A 21000-nucleotide genomic window follows, 5' to 3' on the forward strand; every position below is an offset into this window, starting at 1 on the left:
CTCCTGACTAATACAGAAATTGGTACCTGCAAGTGTGGTGTTGCCATCACAAAAACCTAAGTATGTGGCATTGTCTTATGGACTGAGTGGCAAGGAAACTTGATAGAACCTGGAAGGAGGGCAATTCAAGTTGTACGATGGTGAAACAATTGGTAAAAACATCACCTTTAATACCATGAAGGCAGAAAATTTATCTACTAGTAGCGCTAGGGAAAGATGTTGAAAAACACAATTTTAGTAGTGTGCGTTGGTTATTGTACACTGTAATGAGTTACTATAAGAAAGACAAAAAATTGGCTGGTTTGCAAGCAGGAATAAAATGGAACAGAGAGATAAAGAATTTATGATTCCTTCCAGGTTTTTTTTTTTTTTTTTTTTCCAGGAGTGGCAGGGGAGGGGGAGCTGTAGGCGACCTGAGAAGTCTGTGTCAGTCACATTCAGACATAGGCCACCCTCTGCTGCATTGTGTCCTCTCAGTACCCCTTGGGGCCCATGGCAGGTTCAGGGGGACTGTGCCAAGCGGGCAGTTGTTCTTCAACCATGCTGCCTTTCTTCCTGATAAATCCAGATTTGAATCTGAGAGACCAACTCAAACAGGACTCCTTCAGAGAGGGTTCGGGGCTTCACTCAGGGTGGGCCCACACCTGAATCTGCCAGGTCATTAACCACTGCGTGCCTCAGTTTCCCCATTTGTCATACAGTCTCACTGGGTAGGTTTGTGGTGAGGATTACATGAGACGGTACATGGGATGTGCTGAGCACAAGCCCAGCTCATGGTTCTCACTCAGTCAGCAGAAGTTGTTGCTGATAAACACCTGTGACAACAGACAGGATCCCGCAGGATGAATAACGGCCTGTGTTTCCTGCAGGAGTGACAGGCGAGCAGGAGCTGCAGGTGGCTCAGTGTGAGACGTCACTCTGCCCTGCTTCCTCTCCTCTCTGCAACCTGTGGGGCCCGTCCAGTGGTTCGGGGGAATGGGCCAGATCGGCAATTAGTCTACAGATACAAAGTGGTGGCCTAGAGTATGCATGTCTCTTCCCCTGAGTAACAAACGTTACAGACCAGACAATAAAAGGCAACACGGACTATTCCATCTGCATCAGGAACATCACCCCAGAAGATGCCGACATCTACTTCTGTGTCAAGTTTGGGAAAGGGAGCCCTGACATGGAGTTTAAGTCTGGTCCCAGGACAAAGGTGACTGTGAGTGGTGAGTAGTGTGGGCCTCCTCTCCCTGGTGTGTGATGACAACTCAGTAATAACACCCTCTGTTCTTTGAGCAACAACTAAGTATAAGGTGTGATGGTGGGCATTTATACTCATGGTCACCTTTCACCTCCTTTTACAGATCAGGGAGCTGAGGGCTGCAGGCATGCTATTTGCTCAAGTCCCCGCAGCTGATAAAAGGTGGAAAAAAGTCTGGAAACCTAGTCAGCCTGGATCTAAACGCTTGCCTTTCCCAATCTGGTCCCCGTAGATGTGGGAACTGACAGTTTGGGTGACTTGCCAAGTCACAGGGACAAACCTCGGCTCCTGTCCCCAGATTCTTCCCCTGCATTGTGGTCGTGTCTTCTCTTACTCAACAAACACTTGCTGAGGACCTACTGTGTGCCAGGCTCTGCTCTCATTGGAAACAGGCAAGGAACAAAGTGGGCAAAGGCTCTCCTCCCAGAAAGCTTCCATTCTCTTCCCCTCCGAGGAGAGGGTTGGTCCTGGGCAGAGATTGCCTTGTGGATTCAATCTGCTGATCTTTTGGTTAGCAGCTGAACTCTTAGCCACTATACCACCAGGGTTTCCATAATAATCCTTGATCCGCCAACAAAATGTCTGAAATTTCATTTGCCATGGTACGTTAACCGTGAGTAACTGCAAAAAATACAGACTTTGCTGCTAGCTCTTCAGTTCACAGATCACTGCATAAATACAGATGCACACCAAGATCAGCAACGAACCACATGACTTCTTTCAAAGTTCAGCTGATCTTAGGAGGGAGAGAGGGATTGGCCCAATCAATCATGACCATGAAATGAAGTCAACAAAAGCTTGGGACACAGAAGTTCCACAGGCTTCCTGGTTGGTGAAAGACATCGCTGCTCGTGGGATGGCAGCACATCCGTTTTGGGGACACAGAGCTCTACGCTGGGAACCCACCTAGACCTTGCCCTACATATCTCTTTATTTATATCCTTTTTTGCTATGATAAAGCTGTAGTCATAAATATAGCACTTTTTGTGAGTTCTATGAGTTGTTCCAGCAAATTATCAAACCCAAAGGAGTAGTGAGAGCCAAAAGATTAGTAGTGAGGGAGCCCAGGGGACACCGAACCTTGTAGCTGGCATCCTAAAGGGGTAGAAGAAAACCTTGAATTTGTAGCCAGCAGGTCAGAAGTGAGGGTGTTGTGTGGACTCTTGAACTTTTGGCTAGAATCTGCCTATTCGGCAGTCTGAAGAACAAGTACCCTTTTCACTTGTGAGATCTGACCTAGGTCCAGGTGGGGATCAGAGAAAGAAGTGATGTGTGGGCAGCTGGTGTCAGAACTGAATAGAGAAGTGGAAAAGTGGATATTTTATGCTTGAGATTTTGAGATTTATGGACACAATATCATATTCCTGTAAATAAGACCGGCCATTAGAGATGATTGTTAAAGCTACATAATGGTACCTGAGAATCTATTTTTACTATGCTGTCTAATTTTGTATGTTTAAAAAGTTCAATAATTAAAAAGGAAAAAGATGCCCAGTATACCCAATGGTATTGTTAGATAGTATTTATGCGGTCATGCAGTGAAATTTAATGGTAGATTTAGAAAATTTAATAATCTCAGTTTTTCCCAAAAATATTCCTCATGTCTTAGAGTTTCCTGGATTCTTAACGTTATTCTAGGGTATGTTTTTCAATAAGAAAAATAAAATGTAAAAATTCAGAAGCTATTCTAAAACACCTAATATGGTACCTGACATGAAGGCATGAAATGCCTAAATGTTGATTGCCTTCTCCCTTCTCAAGACAAAGAATATATGCCTATTCTCTGGTGAACGAGCCAGCACATTAGAAAAATAAGGTAATTCCAACTCATCACTATTTTGGGCTTCCTCTTCTTCTCTTGGTGCCAGTCAGTATCCTTAGAAGACAAACCTAAGGGAAGAAAGAGAAGCTGTGAGAAAGCAGACCTCCTGTAATGCTCCCAGAGTAGCTCTTCTGAGCCATGGAATGGAAGGAAGCACCCACTTTACTCAGCTGTGGCCCCTAAAGCATTCTCACCCCAACCTGAAGTCTTGATAATACCCCTCTTCACCTTTCCAGACTCCAACAACTCTCATCTTTTGCTTTACGTTTTTGAGTCAGTTTCTTCCTGGTCTCAATATCCTCCCTGTTCTTTGAAGCCAAAATCTTCTCCCAGTCCTCAGTCTTTGGGCAGAAGGATCAGGCAAAGTAATGACTCCAGAGTCAGTGTAGCGACTGCCTTGAAATTCTGCCATAGGGCCAGTTGTAAGTTATTTCATCTCAAGACGGATTTCTGCTGCCTGGGGTGACTTTTTCAAATCTCAGTTATAAAATCCCCTCTTGTCTCCCTGCATCCAGGACCTGTGTGATGGAGAAGCAACTTGATGCTGCTGGGTCCTTTCTTGTGTGTTCTAAACTCATGCATCTTCAGCAGGGATCCTGTGCGCTCACACTCACCTCATTCAACAATCACAGAGTCTCAGTCTACTCGGGTTCTCTGGATTTTTTTTACCTTTATTCATTTCTGGCTTATAAGCCCTTGAGTCTGTTCCGTGACACTCTCCCTTACCTATCAAAATTTACTGCGCTGCTCTTGCATCCACATCTCAGATTCAAGCTCCATGTTCCAGATCAATTTCTGCTACCTGAGTCAGAGAAAAGAGAATACAGCCTAATGCATGTGGAGGATGAACCTACTCTAATATCTCTTTCCAGACCAATTAGGGCATGCAGCAGTCAGCTTCTGACTCCCCTGGGCCAGGGTTGCAGCTCTGTTCAATTCTCTATGTCTCTGTACTCTGAGGAGTTTGGGGGTCTGAACTGAGTCCCTCCAGGTCTCACAATGACTTCTACAAAGATAACACCACACCTTCATGTGGTCCAGAGGAGGGAGGTGGTAGGAGCTATGACACCTTTAGAAGCTCCTCAGACACCCTGGCCAGGATTTTAGCAGGTATGACTTCAGTCCTACTGCTGCCTTGTTGCTGTTGTTAGCTGCCGTTGAGTCTATTCCAACTAATGGTGACCTCATGTGTGGAGAGTAGACTGCTCCATAGGGTTTTCAAGGCTGTGACCTTTTGGAAGCAAACTGTCAGGCCTGTCTTCTGAAGAGCCCCTGGGTGGGTGCGAACTGCCAACCTTTCAGCTGTCAAAAGCTTAACTGTCTGTACTACCCAGGGAATCCTTACTGCTGCCTACCAAGGCTAGCTGGGGTTCCCCTAAGACACTCTCCTAACTCATCCCCCAACACTGTAGGCAGAGCTGCTCACACCCTCTTCTGTCCAGCCTGAACATGTCACCTTATTCAAACCATATTGCAATTTTTCTACTTAAATGTCTGTTTTTACCAGAATATGAACTTCTGGTAAGAAGAAATGCATCTTAGTCATTTTGTTAATCCTAGTGATTAGCAGGCTTTTGTGGCATATTTTATCATTTCCCCTTACTATCTGCTTCTCCATAAAAGGATTATACTTCCCTGCTCTTGATATCAAGCTTGACCTATGACTTCCCTTGGGCAATGCGTGTGAGTAAAACTGACAGTGCGATTTCTAAGGATTGCGTGACTCCGTCCTCTCTCTTGTTCTTTTTCCTCTGCCATGACAGCAACATGTTCCCAAAGGGAGGGCTCTCCTTCGGCCTTGGTTCTGGTGTAAGTCATGGTGTAGAGCTAAAACCAACCTACGAAGGATGAGGAATATGGCTGGGTTTCAGGTTAGATCGCTGTGAGTTTTGGGGGTCATGTGTTATTGTAGTACAACTTAGCCTAAGCTGATAATTATAGCTCTCCTCCTCCTTGTAGTGCTAGTATCAGTAACTAAGCAGGTGCTGTACTAAACAGGTAACAAAGAGCCCCAGTGGCACAGTGGATAAGAGCTCAGGCTGCTAACCAAAAGGTTGGCAGTTCGAATCCACCAGCTGCTCCTTGGAAACCCTATGGGGCAGTTCTACTCTGTCCTATAGGGTCAATATGAGTTGCAATTGACTTGATGGCAATGAGTTTGGTTTGAGTTTTAGTACTAAACAGAGTTCCAGTAATCTTCATAACATAGCCAAAGTGTAGACTCCACTATTATGCCCATTTCACAGAGAAGAAAACTGAGGCATTAAAAAGTTGGTTTATTTGTCCCTAAAATCATATATAGATATCAGGTTTTAGTGCCAAGGCTAGAATGCGAAATTTTCATTCCAAAACCCCTTTTCTTCACCAATGCGTAAAATAAAGACCACTGAAAAAATGATTACATGAAAAAGTAGAGTGACCAGATGTCCGCAGAATTCAAAACTCATGCTGAAGAAGGCAGGACTCTCAGAGTGAAGTGGACGAAAAGTTCGTTCTGTAGGGTGATAACTAAAAGAAGCTTTGACTAACATGCTCGCGCTAGGGTTCCCTAACTAATATTTGCACTTCTCTGTATTTGTACATGAAGTTTCTGGGGATGCATTAGGTGTTCTTACACAGAAACACGGAAGATGAAATAGTCCTGTCGGTCATTACAGCTTGCAGCTGGACCATGTGGTTAAAGCCTGTGCCCCATTCTCAGGGCCATAGCTGCTACTGCAAGACTGGTAGAAACTACTGCAGATATAATTTTATGGAACTTTTTAGATATATATAGGTACCCCATGTTGTGTCTGCTTTACTTCATTTGGCTTTAACTCAACATTTATCTGCCAGCAGACTCACCTCCTATGAGGTCTTTCTTCTGGCAGCTTCAAATATTAGACTACATACTGTGGCTACTTTAAACCCAGCAACTCTTCTCTCTGTACCTGATAAAGACAATTGTCCTTACTATGACTGTTTAGCTCTAACTGAGCAGCTTTTGACTCCCTATAATGCCTTAAAGGAAACTCCTTAAACAAACCCTGATATGGTGTTATTTGTAGATGGCTTGTATTTAAAACCAACTCCTGACTGTCATTATCAGGCTGGCTACACTGTTACAACTTCTCATGATGTCTTTGAAAGCCAGTCACTTCCCAAAGCCACTTCAGCCCAACAAGCTGAACTTATTGCTCTGACTACAAAAAACCCACTGCTCTTGAGTCGATTCCAACTCATAGCTACCCTATAGAACAGAGTAGAACTGCCACATAGAGTTTCCAGGGAGTGCCTGGCAGATTTGAACTGCCGACCTCTTGGTTAGCAGCCCTGGCACTTAACCACTATTGCTGTTCTAAAGCCCACAAATTTGCTGAAGGGAAGTCCATAAGTATTTTTACAGATTCTAAATATGAATCCGGAGTCATTAATGATTTTAGAATCTTATGGGAACAGGGTTTTTAACCTCTTCTGGTAACACTATTAAAAATGGGGCTTTAGTAACAGGCATTTTAGATGCCTTGTTGCAAAGGGAGTTCCAAAGGGAGTGCCTCAAACTGAACAAATTAGAGGAAATAACCTTGTTGGTGCAGCTGCTAAACAGGCTGCCTCCCAAATTATTGTTGCCCCTGTTATAACAAAGGAATTTATAGAGGGGCCTCTAGAAGAACCTATGGAGAACTATTCCAATGAAATAACTAGTATTTTTAAACCCACCAAAGAAAAGCTTTTAAGACATCAGCAATTAGCTCAGTCAGATGAAATTGGAACATGGAAAAAGTCAGACTGTTACCAAGACCATGACACCAAATTATGGTTACAGCCTGACACTAAAATTTTTCTCCCTAAACTTTTTTGTGTCCCTATGATGAGGTCTCTACATGAGAACACTCATCTAGGAAGAGATAAAATGATGGTAATTTTAAAGAAATACTGGAGGGGAATATTTTATGAGGCAGCTGAGCATGTGGACTCTTATTCTGTTTATCCTCACTATAACCCTGGGAAACATCTTAACACTTTACCTGGGGAATACCCTTTGCCCTCTGGAGCTATGCCTGAATGGCTACTAGATTTTATCCAGCTTTGACCTTCCAATGGTTATAAATTTGTCTTAGTAACGATTTGTAGGTTTTCACATTGGGTAGCTTGCCAAGCTTTCCAAATCCTTAGGTTTGTCTTGGACTAAAGTTCTGTCTTCAGTCCTTCTAAATTTAAGGAGCATTATTCCTTTTGGGTTTCATAAACTCACTCCTTATGGTATCTGTTACTGAAAGGCCTATGATCCTACCTTACATTACCTCTACCGACTCTAACTTAGTACAACCTGAATTATCAGAATATTGTCAACACAGTACTCTAAGAAATACACATACATATATTTTTTCTTTACAAATTAAAGAAGTATTTGAGGAGCAAAACCCGATTCCCCTTCTCTACTTGATATTAACCCAGAAGACTATGTTTATTGAAAAGGACACTAACGAAAAGATTCTTTGGAACCTCTCTGGAAGGGACCTTTTCTAGTTCTTTTAACTAATCCTTATGCAGCGAAACTAGAAGGAATTAACCCTTGAATTCATTTATCACAGTTAAAGAAAACTAAAGGACTTATCTGGACTTGCCAGCCAACGGGAGATTTGAGATTCCGGTTGAAACGCCTCAGTGACCAGAAGCTGGCAACTTCAGAAGCAGGTAGCTGATTTCAAGATTGAGGAACAAGATTACATGCAAGCTGCTGATATTTGTGTACTCTATTTCCTAACTGCTGGTATTTTAATAGTTTTTGTTTCCAATTGCCAATCTGGCACAAAGGGTCCTTGTCTTTTCCCAAGTAAGAATACATGTGAAAGACAAACTTTACCTTCAGCAGGCTTTATTTTGCTTGAGTCAAGCAAAAGGAGTCAGCAAGGATCTAAGCCTCTCTAAAAGACTGACTTGAAAAGGGAAGCAAGGCTAGGGCTTATATGGGTTCAGTGGAGACAACAGAGTAATGAATATTTAGTGGGCTTCTTTCAAGGGGTGGGTACTTCTCAGAATGACAGTGTATGTTAATTAGGTTGCACACGCATCTGGAATCTAAGATGGAACCCACTGATATTCAAGAGGGAGTCTTCTTGGCAGCCCTTGGCATCACTTATTATGGAATATAGCACAAGTGCACTTGATCTTTGGCACTACATCGCCATCTTCAGAGGGCTAAAGAAAGTTAAACAGCGGCCACGCTTTGTTCTTTTGTGCATGCAGAGCCTGTAAAGGAAGAGGGGACTAGAAAAACACTAAGAAAGAGATAGTAATTCATGAGTTGTTTCAATCTCATGTTGACAGGGTGGGTTCCTTTTACCCAGCTTTTAGGGTAATCTTTTAACAGCTCTTTTGTTCCACCAGCACAGTTAACCCCATCTGTCTCACAACAGGGTATGGTTCTTGTTTACCAACTTCTAGATGATAATCTTTTTACAGCTCTTTTGTTCAGCCACCGGCCCAGTTAACCCTATGCCAGTTTTGACAGTTTTTGCACACTTGTGGAATTATTTCCTAATGACTTTGGTCATAATCAAATACTTTTAACCCTAACCTAGTCAAGTTGAACATTTATTGAAATTATTGCGCATTGTTTAATGATTATACCCTTTGAAACAAGTTTTGTTTTACTAACTTAGGCTCATCTCCTAATATAATATCTTATAATTTCTGACTAACCTATTGTCTTAGTCATCTGGTGCTGCTATAACAGAAATACCACAAGTGGATCGCTTTAACAAAGAAAAGTTTATTCTCTCACTGTCTAGTAGGCTACAAGTTCAAATGCAGGGCATCGGGTCTAGGGGAAGGCTTTCTCTCTCTGTTGGCTCTGGAGGAAGGTCCTTGTCTTCAGTCTTCCCTTGACCTAGGACCATCTCAGCACAGGAACCTTAAGGTTCAAAGGACAAGCCCTGCTCCTGGCACTGCTTTCTTGGTGGTATGAGGTCTCCAACTCTCTCCTTATTTCCCTTTTCTTTTATCTCTTGAGAGATAAAAGGTGGAGTAGGCCACAACCCAGGGAAACTCCCTTTACATTGGATCAGGGATGTGACCTGGTAATGATGTTACAATCCCGCCCTAATCCTCTTTAACATAAAATTACAATCACAAAATGGAGGACAATACAGAATACTGGGAATGATGACCTAACCAAGTTAATACACACATTTTTGGGGGGACATAATTCAATCCATGACACCTATTCTCCATTATGAAATTTTTAGTAAGCATTCTCTTTCTGTTTATTATAACCATTGCTGATGCTTGAAACAAAAGTTTTTCTTTTTTTAATCAAATTAATCAGTAGCCAGTCCCAGCAATTTAAATGAATGCTGGGTATATCACTCTTCCCCTCAGTCTACACAGGACCATACTGATCCACTTGCTGTACCAGTCTTAGATCATAAATTCACATCTAATTTTTCTATTCATTTTGAAAAACTGTTTAAACAGACTATTTGTGTCAAATTATGGCTCCCTCCAGAATTGTCCACCTATCCATCAATTCTGTTTCAATTTTACTCGTGCCTGGTTAGAATGTTTTATTCTTTCTCCAACTTGTAACATTTTTTATTAATGACGCTTGATATTATTCCACAATAGCAGATCACTATTTCAAAAATGATCAAAATCTTCCAGTTTGTGCCCAACTCTGGGATCCCCTAAAATTTGGAGAAATGCCCATTTGTGAAGATTTATTCACTGTGGACTGGCCTGAGAGAGTCAATCAGTCCATTCCATTTCCTAATATTTACACTGGGCGGGTATTTTATGTTCCTCATCTGGATATGTCTTTTTATGTGAAGCACCAACTTATTCAGGAAAAAAAGTCCTTGCCATATTTAGATGGTTGGGATATGTTAAGCCAATGCACCTTAGGTACACTTGATGTTCTCATGAGTACCCATTCATACAGCAACAGCTTACTATGGAACAATGACTTGAAATTAATATTCATATGGAAGAGAGAACTTATCCTCTCAAATAATCATGTTGCCCATAGGCTTGGGTGGGACCAGTCATTTCTTTGAGTGCTTGTTCCTTCCTTTGGTATATTACAATTAGAACAATCTGTTCTAAATCTATCTGCCACTATGGCTCAAATTGCTGAGAGTGTTGCTAATGGAGTGACAGCTCAATAGAAATGCTTAGATTCTTTTGTTACAGTTGTCTTAGATCACTGAATATCCCTTGATTTTCTCCTTGTTCAACAAGGAGGAATTTGTGCTATTGCTAATACATCTTGATGTTCATAGATATACACCTCTGAAGAAGCAGAACAAGACGTCCTTTAAATATGTCAAAAGGCCTTCTGGTTACATACCATCCCCCATATGACCATACCTCCCTTCTTCGACATTTTTAGCTGGTTACTGCAAAACATCAGATCTAGGATACTCTTCTTTCTACTAGCCTGCCTACTACTTTTAATCACTGTGACTGTTATTATAAAACTTGTTAAATACATTATGCATACGTTTCTTATTGGCATAGCCAGCCCTCAAGACATCTAGCCATGGAAAGAATCATGTATTTAGAAGAAACTAATTTTGCTAGGGTTTGGTTTTTCTTTTTTAGTTTTTAATTTTGCTAAGGAGAATGAAATTTAGTTCTGGGATCACATCTTTTTGGAATGCCAAGTTGTTCCTCTAATGTGGTTCTGTTCGCAACACCCTCCCCCATGAAAACCAACTCACCCTGAAGATGAGGCCTGAAGCAATAGCAAGGTAACAGTGAATGGTTACCTCTAATAAAATAGCTGGCATCTGAGGCCTCAAACGCTCAAATAGAGCAGCCATCCTGGAGATATTAAATCCTTGCAGAAAATGGATGACTCCTCTGTGGTGATCTGCACCCCCTAGTGACGGCTTGATCCAAAGGGGGAGATAAGTAAGCAGTTAGCATGACTCAAACAGCTGTCCCAGATCTAAATTAAACTCCATTTTGAATCAAACTGCAGCTTGGACTAAAATCTCTGTTTCTACCACTCTGAAAAGATAATTCAGCTTCTTGTAAAAGTTTGACTGGCTGTAAACCAAAAGGAGCAAGGGTGAATATTTTGGCTTGTGTGAGGAATTGTTTGTTAAATGATATTTGTCGAGAGTGTTTGCATGGCTTCGTCCAAGAAGAATGCTTTGCTGAACAAGTTGCAGGAGGTTAGAAAACGGAAATGTTAACATTAAGAAGAATTGTAGTTTAAAACCTCCTTGTAACTTTTTGTCATGTATCCCCCTTGTGCCTGTGAGCATGTAGGCCTTTGTTTATTCCATCTGATAAAAACCTCACTGATTCTGTAATTTGGGACATAGTATCCTGTCTAGGGAAACCCTGGTGGCATAGTGGTTAAGTGCTACAGCTGTTAAACAAGAGGTCAGCAGTTCGAATCTGCGAGGCACTCCTTGGAAACTCTACGGGGCAGTTCTATTCTGTCCTATAGAGTCACTATGAGTCAGAATCGACTTGACAGCAGTGGGTTTGGTGTTGGGTTTTTGGTATCCTGTCTAGATGCTATTCTGTCTCCCAATTCACGAATCTCTCCATCTTTTGATAAAACTCTTTGTTTAATTTCTAACAGAGAGTCACACTATTGCTTTGCTATGAGAAAATGTAAATTAAATATATATGTCACTAGTTTATAAAATACTTCAAGGATGAAAATCTATCTGTGGCTATAAAGCATAATATGAAATCTGTGGAAAACAAACATTATAAGCACAAGTTGCATCATAAAATTCTATATCTCAACAATATACCACGTATTTGATCTTCTATTAGTTCCATTTTATTATAATAGTCTTAGACATGGCAAATGACATAGTTTATGTAGGGCATCCAGATTATTATTACTTTCCACTTTTTTTTTAAGTCCATTGTGACAAATCTATTTCTTCATAAGAATAAACAGAGATGTACACTTGGTGGGAAGGGAGATGCCATGTGAGGATTGTCTACAAGCCAAGGAACAAAGAAACGCCCAGGACTACATAAAAGGAAGGAATTGACACTATTAATTATTGAGTTTGGGCAGAGTCAGAGGTAGGCAATAAGAAAGGGCCCTTTTCAGTAGGTAGTGGCATAATCATTGTTACCTCAGAGGAACAAGTCAAAAGGCAAGGTGAAGGGTAAACTGAAATGTAGAGAAGAGATGAAAATCTGGGTAGCACAGGAGTAGATATGAAGGGAGAGGAAAAGCAAAGTGGTATACCTGTCAAGACAGAATTGAGAGGACTCAATAGCTAATCAGATGGATAGGAAATATGAAAGAACAAGGAGGAAAGGACTCAGTGATCCAGCTGCCAGAAGGAAAAGCTGTTGGGACAAGAATGGTGGTAACCTGAATAACACTGGTCTAGGGTAATATTGCCTTGTGGAGTCCTTCTCCTTAAAACAGGCCTGGTATGTGGAAAAGCAGACTGGGCCTCTGAGCCACAAATAGGATATCGTGGGGCAAAAAATGTAAGGAAGGCACAAAGGAAATTGATCCACCATTTGGAGGAGATGAGATGCTGTAGGAATGTGAAGGGTAAGTGGTACCCACTCAGAAAGGGTCTGTCAGGAGCCAAGATCCTCCTTTTTCTTTACACAGTCCTCTTTGGACATGCAACCATGTGAGGTGAACCTGGGAATGAATGTTGAGCAATGTGAGCTCAACAACTACTTCTTTTTGTCCCCAATTACCAGGCTAGAAATTCCCAAGTTTCAAATGCAGAGCCTTCCTCTTCTTTAAAAATGAACAAACAAGCCTCAGAACTGTCATAGAATAGTGTGGGCATCTTCTGGTGCACAACTTTTTACATCAGAATACAGCCTGCCCTGGCATCTAACTCATACTGGGTAGGGAATTCATCTTTTCTGTGCCTCAAGGCAAAAAGTTGTATTATTACTAAAAATAGTTAACACTTACTAAATCCACCACTTGTCTGTCAGTTTGTCGTACTGTGGTGGCTTGCACATTGCTCTGATGCTGGCAGCTATGCCACCAGTATTTCAAATGCCAGTAGGGTCACCCATGGTGGACAGGTTTCAGTGGAGCTTCCGGACTAAGATAGACTAGGAAGAAGGAATTGGCAGTCTATTCTGAAAAACTGGCCAGTGAAAACGTTATGAACAGCAGCAGAACATTGTCTGATAAAGTGCCAGAAGATGAGACCCTCAGGTTGGAAGGCACTCAAAAGAGGATTGGGGAAGAGCAGCCTCCTCAAAATCAATTTGACCTTAATGATGTGAATGGAGTCAAGCTTTTGGGAGGTTCATCTGATGATGTAGAATGACTCAAAATGAGAAGAAACAGCTGTAATCAACCATTAATAACCAGATCATGGAATGTGCAAAGTATGAATCTAGGAAAATTGAAGTTGTCAAAAATGAAATGGAGCACATAAACTTTGACACCCTAAGCATTAGTGAGCTGAAATGAACTGGTATTGGCCATTCTGAATCAGACAGTCACATGATCTACTATGCTGGGAATGACAAATTGAAGAGGAAAGGCATAACATTCATTGTTAAAAAGAACATTTCAAGATATATCTCAAAGTACCAAGCTGTCAGTGACAGGCTGATATCCATATGTCTACAAGGAAGATCAATTAATATGAATTTTATTCAAATTTATGCACCAAATACCAAAACCAAAAATGAAGAATTGAAGATTTTTACCAGCTTCTGCAGTCTGAAATTGAGCAAACATGCAATCAAGATGCATTGATAATTACTGGTGATTGGAATGCAAAAGTTGGAAACAAAGAAGGATTGGTAGTTGGAAAATATGGACTTGGTGATAGAAATGATGCCAGAGATCACATGATAGGATTTTGCAAGACCAATGAGTTCTTCACTGCAAAGACCTATTATCAATGACATAAATGGAGACTATACACAAGGACTTCACCAGATGGAATACAAAGGAATCAAATCAAGTATATCTGAGGAAAGAGACAATGGAGAAGCTCAATATCATCAGTCAGAACAAGGCCGGGGTCGACTGTGGAACAGAGCATCAAATTTTCCTATGCGAGTTCAAGTTGAAGCTGAAGAAAATTAGAACAAATCCAAGAGAGCCAAAATATCATCCTAAGTATATTTCACAGGAATTTAGAGACCATCTTAAAAATAGCTTTGATGCATTGAACACTAATGACCGAAGACCAGACAAGTTGTGGGATAATATCAAGGATATCATACATGAAAAAAGGAAGAGGTCATTAAAAAGACAGGAAAGAAAAAAAAAAAAAGACCAAAATGGATGTCAGAAGAGACTCTGAAACTTGCTTTTGAACGTAAAGCACCTAAAGTGAATGGAAGAAATGATGAAATAAAAGAATAGAATATTTCAAAGGTTGACCTGAGAAAGCAAAGTATTACAATGAAATGTGCAAAGACCTGGAGTTAGAGAACTAAAAGGGAAGAACATGCTTGGAATTTCTCAAAGTGAAAGAAGTGAAGAAAATATTTAAGCCTTGAGTTGCAATATTGAAGAATTGCAGGGAAAATATTGAATGATGCAGGAAGCATCAAAAAAAGATGGAAGGAATACACAGAGCCACTGTACCAAAAAAAATTGGTCGATGTGCAACCATTTCAGGAGGAAGAATATGATCAAGAACAGAAGGTACAGGAGAAAGAAGTCCAAGCTGCACTGAAGGCATTGGCGAAAAACAAGGCTCTGGGAATTGATGGAACACCAACTGAGATGTTTCAACAAAGAGATACAGCAATGGAGGTGCTCAGTCATCTATACCAAGAAATTTGGAAGACAAATACCCGGCCACCCGACTGGAAGACATCCATCTTTGTACCCATTCCAAAGAAAGGTGATCCAACAGAATGCAGAAATTATTGAACAATATCATTAAGATGTGGTGTTTCAGTGCCCTGTGAAATGTTTATATTTAAATATATTCATGAGCACTACTAAGAAAAGAATGAAAAATAATGGTATGGAGAGATTGCTGACCAAACACTAGAGTATGCTACACAGTCTTTGAAAATATACAGAATTGGTTTAGAGATAGAAACAGACAAGTGCCACAAGTTGAGAGAAATGATGATATATCAAACCATTAGGAAAACATTAAAAATAATGCCAGCATAACTGATTGTCCACCTGGAAGAAAATAAAAATTGACTTCATACTTAGGCTGTAATCAAAAAATTATCACTGGATTAAAGTCTTAACATGTAATAAGTAAGACTTTAAGAAAATGTGGAGTAGCTCATTGGGCCAAATTTTCTGAAGATAGCATATACAAGCACTGGACCAACAATCTGAAGACTTTGAAGGGTGAACGAAAGCAGACAGAAACTGCAAAGGAGTCAACCCTAAATTAAGGGAGCAGCACTGGCTGTGTTTCCCACTGTTACAGCTTTTTGCTAATGATCGGCCCTAGTCAATGTCCATCAGTCAACAGTAACCTGGATGGAAACTTGCAGTCTTACAGGTTGAAGAGTCAGAGGATAGCATTTTGGTCACCACAGACACTGGAGGACAGGGAATCCCAGAAAGGAAGAATCCAAGAAGGATAGCCCCAATTCTGTGTATTTACTTAGCCAACTGAACTACTTAAAAGCTATTTAGCCAAATTAACTCTCAAAGAAATCAACTCGCTTCAGAGCAGCATAATTCAATGTCTCCACAATGTCTCATTTACAATGTCCAGGGTACGATCCAAAATTATTCACATGAAGAAAGGGAAAATGTAAGCAACTCTCAGCATAAAAATAAAGCAATGGAGATCATCCCTGAGATGATCCAGATGTATGTACTAGCAGGCTAGGATTTTGATTCAGTTATTATGACTATGATCGATGACTAAAGGAAAATATTTTTAAATGAATAAATAGATAAGTAATCTCATCAAAGAAATAAAAACTATTTTAGAAAGATCAAAAATTAATCATAGAACTAAAACATAAATACATGAAATAAAAAATTCACTGGCTCTCCTTAGGAGCAGATTGGAAATGATGGGAGTAAGAATTAGTAGGGCTGAAGTACTCCCTGTGTGGTGCAAACAGTTAAAATGCTCAGCTGTTAACCTAAAGGTTGGCAATTTGAGCCCACCCAGAGGTGCCTCAGAAGAAAGGCCTGGCAATCTATGTCTGAAAAACCAACCTTTGAAAACACTATGGAGCACAGTTCTACTCTGACACATATGGGGTCACCATGAGTCAGAACCAACTCAACAACAACTGGCGATGATAAAATAGATAAATAGAAATGACCTAATCTGAAAGGAGAGAGGAAAAAGATTAAAAACAAGGAACATAGGTACCTGTGGGAAAATAAGAGGAGAGACAAACTACGGCATAAAACTTATCTGAAAATGGCTGAAAATTTCTAAAATTTGGGAAATGAAATTAATCTACAAATTCAAGAAGCTCAGTGAACTCCAGCACTGTGTTCCCCATTGTGTTTATCAAATCAGACTGCTGAAAATGAGCAATTAAGACACACAAAGACACGAAATAGAAGCGAACATTACAAATGACACATGACTTCTCAGTGGAAAAAGGAGGGCACAAGACAATGGAAGAGCAACGTTAAAGTGGTAAAGGAGGAAAAAAAAAAACCCTCTAAATGAAGAGCTCTATATCCAATGAAAATAATTCCTATTATGAATGCAAAATATTAAAAAAAATGAAAACAGGAAATTTATCATCTGCACTACCAGGAAACCTAAGGGAACTTAATAACCCGTTGCCGTCGAGTTGAGTCCGACTCATAGTGACCCTATAGGACAGAGTAGAACTGCCCTGTGGAGTTTCCTAGGAGCAGCCTGTGGATTCCAACTGCCAACCTTTTGGTTAGCAGCCAAGTCCTTAACCACTGTGGCACCAGGGCTCCAAGGAACCTATTAGGAATGAGAAAACTGTATTTCAGTTTATTTATGATCTCCTTTCCTGCTTCAACTACCCTGTCATTTTAGAGTTCCACAGGTGGAAAACCAGGACCAAGGGTGTTAAAGACGCCTTGCCATTAGACGTGGTGAGTGTCCTAAACTAATCAGAGTAAATTTGAATCTCTGCATCCAACCCGTATAGCAAACTTGTGCCAATTAGAACAAGGTTCTCTCTCTGGCTAGTCATCATCCCGAACACCTACAACTGGAAGAATGACAGTTCATGCACTAGGATTTAGTGATTTTCTCTTTTTACTCACAGTTACTTTGCAATTTTGGCATTCTCTCAAGTATTACTGAGAGCCATGTTTTTGTGTAGAATTTACTTTTCCTTTCTTGTTTTTTCTTATGGTTTGGGAAGGAAATCTTTGGAGAAAAGTAGCTATACTGCCAACATTATCCTTAGTAATCTGGAAGTCCACTGAAGATTTTCAGGTGCATTGGCCCGTATGTCCCTACCTCCATTTCAGAGTCTAAAACCAACGAGTTGCTGTTGAGTTGATTCTGACTCCTAGCAACCCTATGTGTTGCAGAGTAAAAGTGTGCTCCATAGGGCTTTCGTGTCTGTGACTTTTGGAAGCAGATCACCAGGCCTTTCTCTGAGATGCCTCTTGATGTTCTCAACCCACCAACCTTTTGATTAGTAGCCTAATGCTTAACAATTTATGACACCCAAGGACTCCTCTCAGGGTCCCACTACTTACTGATCAGGGTGCTATCCTTGGCACAGCAGGTCCGTTTAAGTTGAGAATGAATTCAACATCCTCTGTAGCTCTGCTCCTCTTATAATTTTGTCCTGGGCTCAGTTCTCAGGATTTTCTGCTCTCTAGTTCCCGGAGACAAGAATCTACTATGCTGCCAAGAAGTCCTCTAGCTTTCATGCTTTGCCTTTAAGTGGTGATTAATCACTCTCAGCTTTTCATTGGCTTTCTCCAAAGGATTGATACCCCAGCTACATACATTCAATTTCATTAAAAAATAAATAAATAAAAGTTGAACAACCAAAGACTTGGCCACTCCTGCAGAGGGCTGTAGAGCTAGAATGGACTTTTAGAGTTGTTTCCAATTGAGGAGATGGAACTGAGCCTGTACAACCCAATTCAGCCAGTCATTGGATTCAGTTGCCCACTAGAAGGAAGTGTGACATTAATCAATACAGCTGTCTTCAACAGAGATAAACTTCCAGAGAGTGACTTGGCTGAGACTTCTGGCCTCCAACACCCCAGCAGTAACAAATGGGGAGGTCTCCACTCCTTCCTTAAGGAAACACCAGTAATATCTTACTTATTAAAAAAAAGAATTATTTTACTATCTCTGTTTGTTTAATTTTAAAAGCAAAAACCACTCGCTAGAAAAACACGTAGAATCCAAAAGTGTGTTTCCGCAGATCGAATTTTCTGTGTCCACCAGAAAGAGTTCTGGTGGCACCTGCTCTGGGACCAAGTGGACTAGTTCATGTGTGAGACCCCTCCAAAGCCTGAAACTCTGTTTCCTTGACTTATCAGGGTGCCTCCAGCCAGCAGGTTTCATTAGGTCAAGCTGCCCTGAGGGTTCCTCAGCTCCTTGGTGCAAAGCCTTGAGGCTCTCTTGGTGAAACCTGTCCTTACTCCCTTGCCTGCCGTGTAGCCATGCATTCCCACCAACACAACCTTAGCCATCACACTGAAGGTCCTAGAGGTTCCATAGAGGGAATGGCAGAGGGGGGCTGAGTGAGGGGCAACTGAGTGGGTGGTTCTCTTGGAGACCATTACCAGATTATTTGAACCTAAGGTTCTGTGGGTGCAAAAAGAATCCACATTTTAGAATAATGTTGAGAACCTCTGGATTGGCTTCTGTGAGGGTATCCTACTGATACTTCACATGACTGAGTGGACCGGACTAGGGAAAGGGCATTAGGACTCAGGGAGGAAAATGAAAATAGCAGCAGTCTTATCCCAGGGGCTTCCTACCCCCTCGCAATACAACTTCCATCCCAGGAGGACAGCAGCCCTGGGGACACACTAGGCACTCAGAGAACATTTTTTTGATAAAGAACAGATAATTAAATATGGACTTGTTTTCCCAGAGCTACTTCCTTCCTCCCCAGATGGCCCAGCTTGAGAGAAAGTGCCACATGGAAGTCTAAGCAGACTCTGCCCCACGTGCCTCCCAGCTCTGGAAACCTGCCTAATCACACCTTTCTGCTGTCCCTTCTCTCAGTCCTTGGTGTCCCCAGGTCCAGTTCTCGGGAACTGGTTCTGAGGACTGACTCATTCCACTTCCCTAGAATACAAGAAAAAGTCAAGTTTCCTAAACATATCAAGATATGTCCCATCTGCTGTGTGCAACTCGGCCATAAACTGCATACTCAAGCCTGTGAAGTCAAGAATTCTTCTCGCCTTCTGGATTCCTGCCTACCCTTACTCTCCAGCCTTGCTTCCTAAATGTATATGTACCCCTATTCTGTTTGAAAAAGAAAAATTATCCTCCTCTCCTTCTTTGCCCAAGTGTCCTACTCCTCACCACCAAAAAGTTTTCCCTCCCGTCTGTGATGGGAGCACGAGTTCTTACATCATCCTGCATCCTCCCCTACCCTGTTGCTCATGGTGCACATGTTTTCACTGTCACGGATTGAATTGTGTCTTCCCAAAATCTGTGTCCACTTGGTTAGGCCATGATTCCCAGTATTGTGTGGTTGCCTTCCATTTTGTGATTGTAATTTTACGTTAAAGAGGATTAGGGTGGAATTGTAACACCCTTACTAAGGTCACATCCTTGATCCAATTTAAAGGGAATTTCCCTGGGGTGTGGCCTGCACCACCTTTTATCTTACAAGAGAAAAAGAAAGGGAAGCAAGCAGAGACTTGGGAACCTCACAGCACCAAGAAAGCAGGGCCAGGAGCAGACTGCATCCTTTGGACCTGGGGTTCTTGCGCAGAGAAGCTCCCTGTCAGAGGGAAGATTGAGAAGGACCTTCCTCCAGAGCCAACAGAGAGAGAAAGCCTTCCCCTGGAGCTGATGCCCTGAATTTGGACTGCTTGCATACTAGACTGTGAGAAAATAAATTTCTCGTTGTTAAAGCCACCCACTTGTGGTATTTCTTTACAGCAGCACTAGATGACTAAGACACTGTCCCAAAGTTTTTATACCCCATATTCAATTCTATCTTCAAAATGCTTATATGCAGAGATGGATTTATAAAAGTTTAACAACTGACCAAAAAAAGAAAACCCTCATTTGTAGTATTTGCCAGTTTCTTTGGTGTAAATATTCCCACCATGGCCAATTTCAACCTATTAACAGATTAGCAATCAGATTGAAAAATTCCTGAAAATTTGACAGTCGGTTTTCATGAGCCAGTACAAGGCCACTCCAGCACACCAGTGAGTTATGTCCATCATTGGTAAACCTCACCTCCACCACTATTTCCTCACCCCAGCCACCAACACCTCTTTCTGGATCTTTGCTACCCTCTAACTGGCTTCTGTTTCAGTCTTTGCTCCTGAAGAAGCCATAATGATTCTTTGGGAACGTGAGTCAAACTATGTCATTCTTCTCTGACGTATCTGCCTGGGTCACTCCGTCCTTTCTTTCAAGTCTCTGCTAAAATGTTACTTTATTAAAGGCACCTTCTGCAAACCACTCTACATAAAATATTAATCCTCCCACCACCCGGCATTTCAAGTCCTCTTAAACTGATTAATCTTTTGTCATAGCACTATTACCAGCTGACAAACTAAATAAGAGCAGTCTTCAGTTTTCATGGTAGGTTCAGAATCATAAAAATGACCATGCAAATTAAAACCATAGAAAGTGATCTCAGTAGTCAATGGGAAAAATAATGAGTGCTCAATGACCTTTATATATTGTCAAAAACTTTAAAAACTTTCTTACTATCAGTTATAAATACATAAAAAAAACCAAAACCAATTCCATCGCCATTGAGTAGATTCTGATTCATGGCAACCACATGTGCAAAAGAGTATAACTGCTCCTTAGGGTTTTCTTGGATGTACTCTCTTTAGAAGCAGTTCACCAGGCCTTTC

General features: G+C 41.2%; 1 long non-coding RNA gene across 1 annotated transcript in view; it reads left to right on the forward strand.

The window, feature by feature from the left end:
* LOC104846064 (uncharacterized) overlaps nucleotides 1-20717 on the forward strand; it is a 137587-nt gene extending 116870 nt beyond the window's left edge. Inside the window, exons 12-13 of the long non-coding RNA XR_010319228.1 lie at nucleotides 1105-1211; nucleotides 1350-20717. This is a non-coding gene — a long non-coding RNA (uncharacterized LOC104846064). The remainder of the gene's footprint in view (nucleotides 1-1104; nucleotides 1212-1349) is intronic.
* Nucleotides 20718-21000: the final 283 nt, after the last annotated feature.

The sequence above is a fragment of the Loxodonta africana genome, chromosome 24 (assembly GCF_030014295.1).
Source record: "Loxodonta africana isolate mLoxAfr1 chromosome 24, mLoxAfr1.hap2, whole genome shotgun sequence".
Taxonomy (NCBI): Eukaryota; Metazoa; Chordata; class Mammalia; order Proboscidea; family Elephantidae; genus Loxodonta; species Loxodonta africana.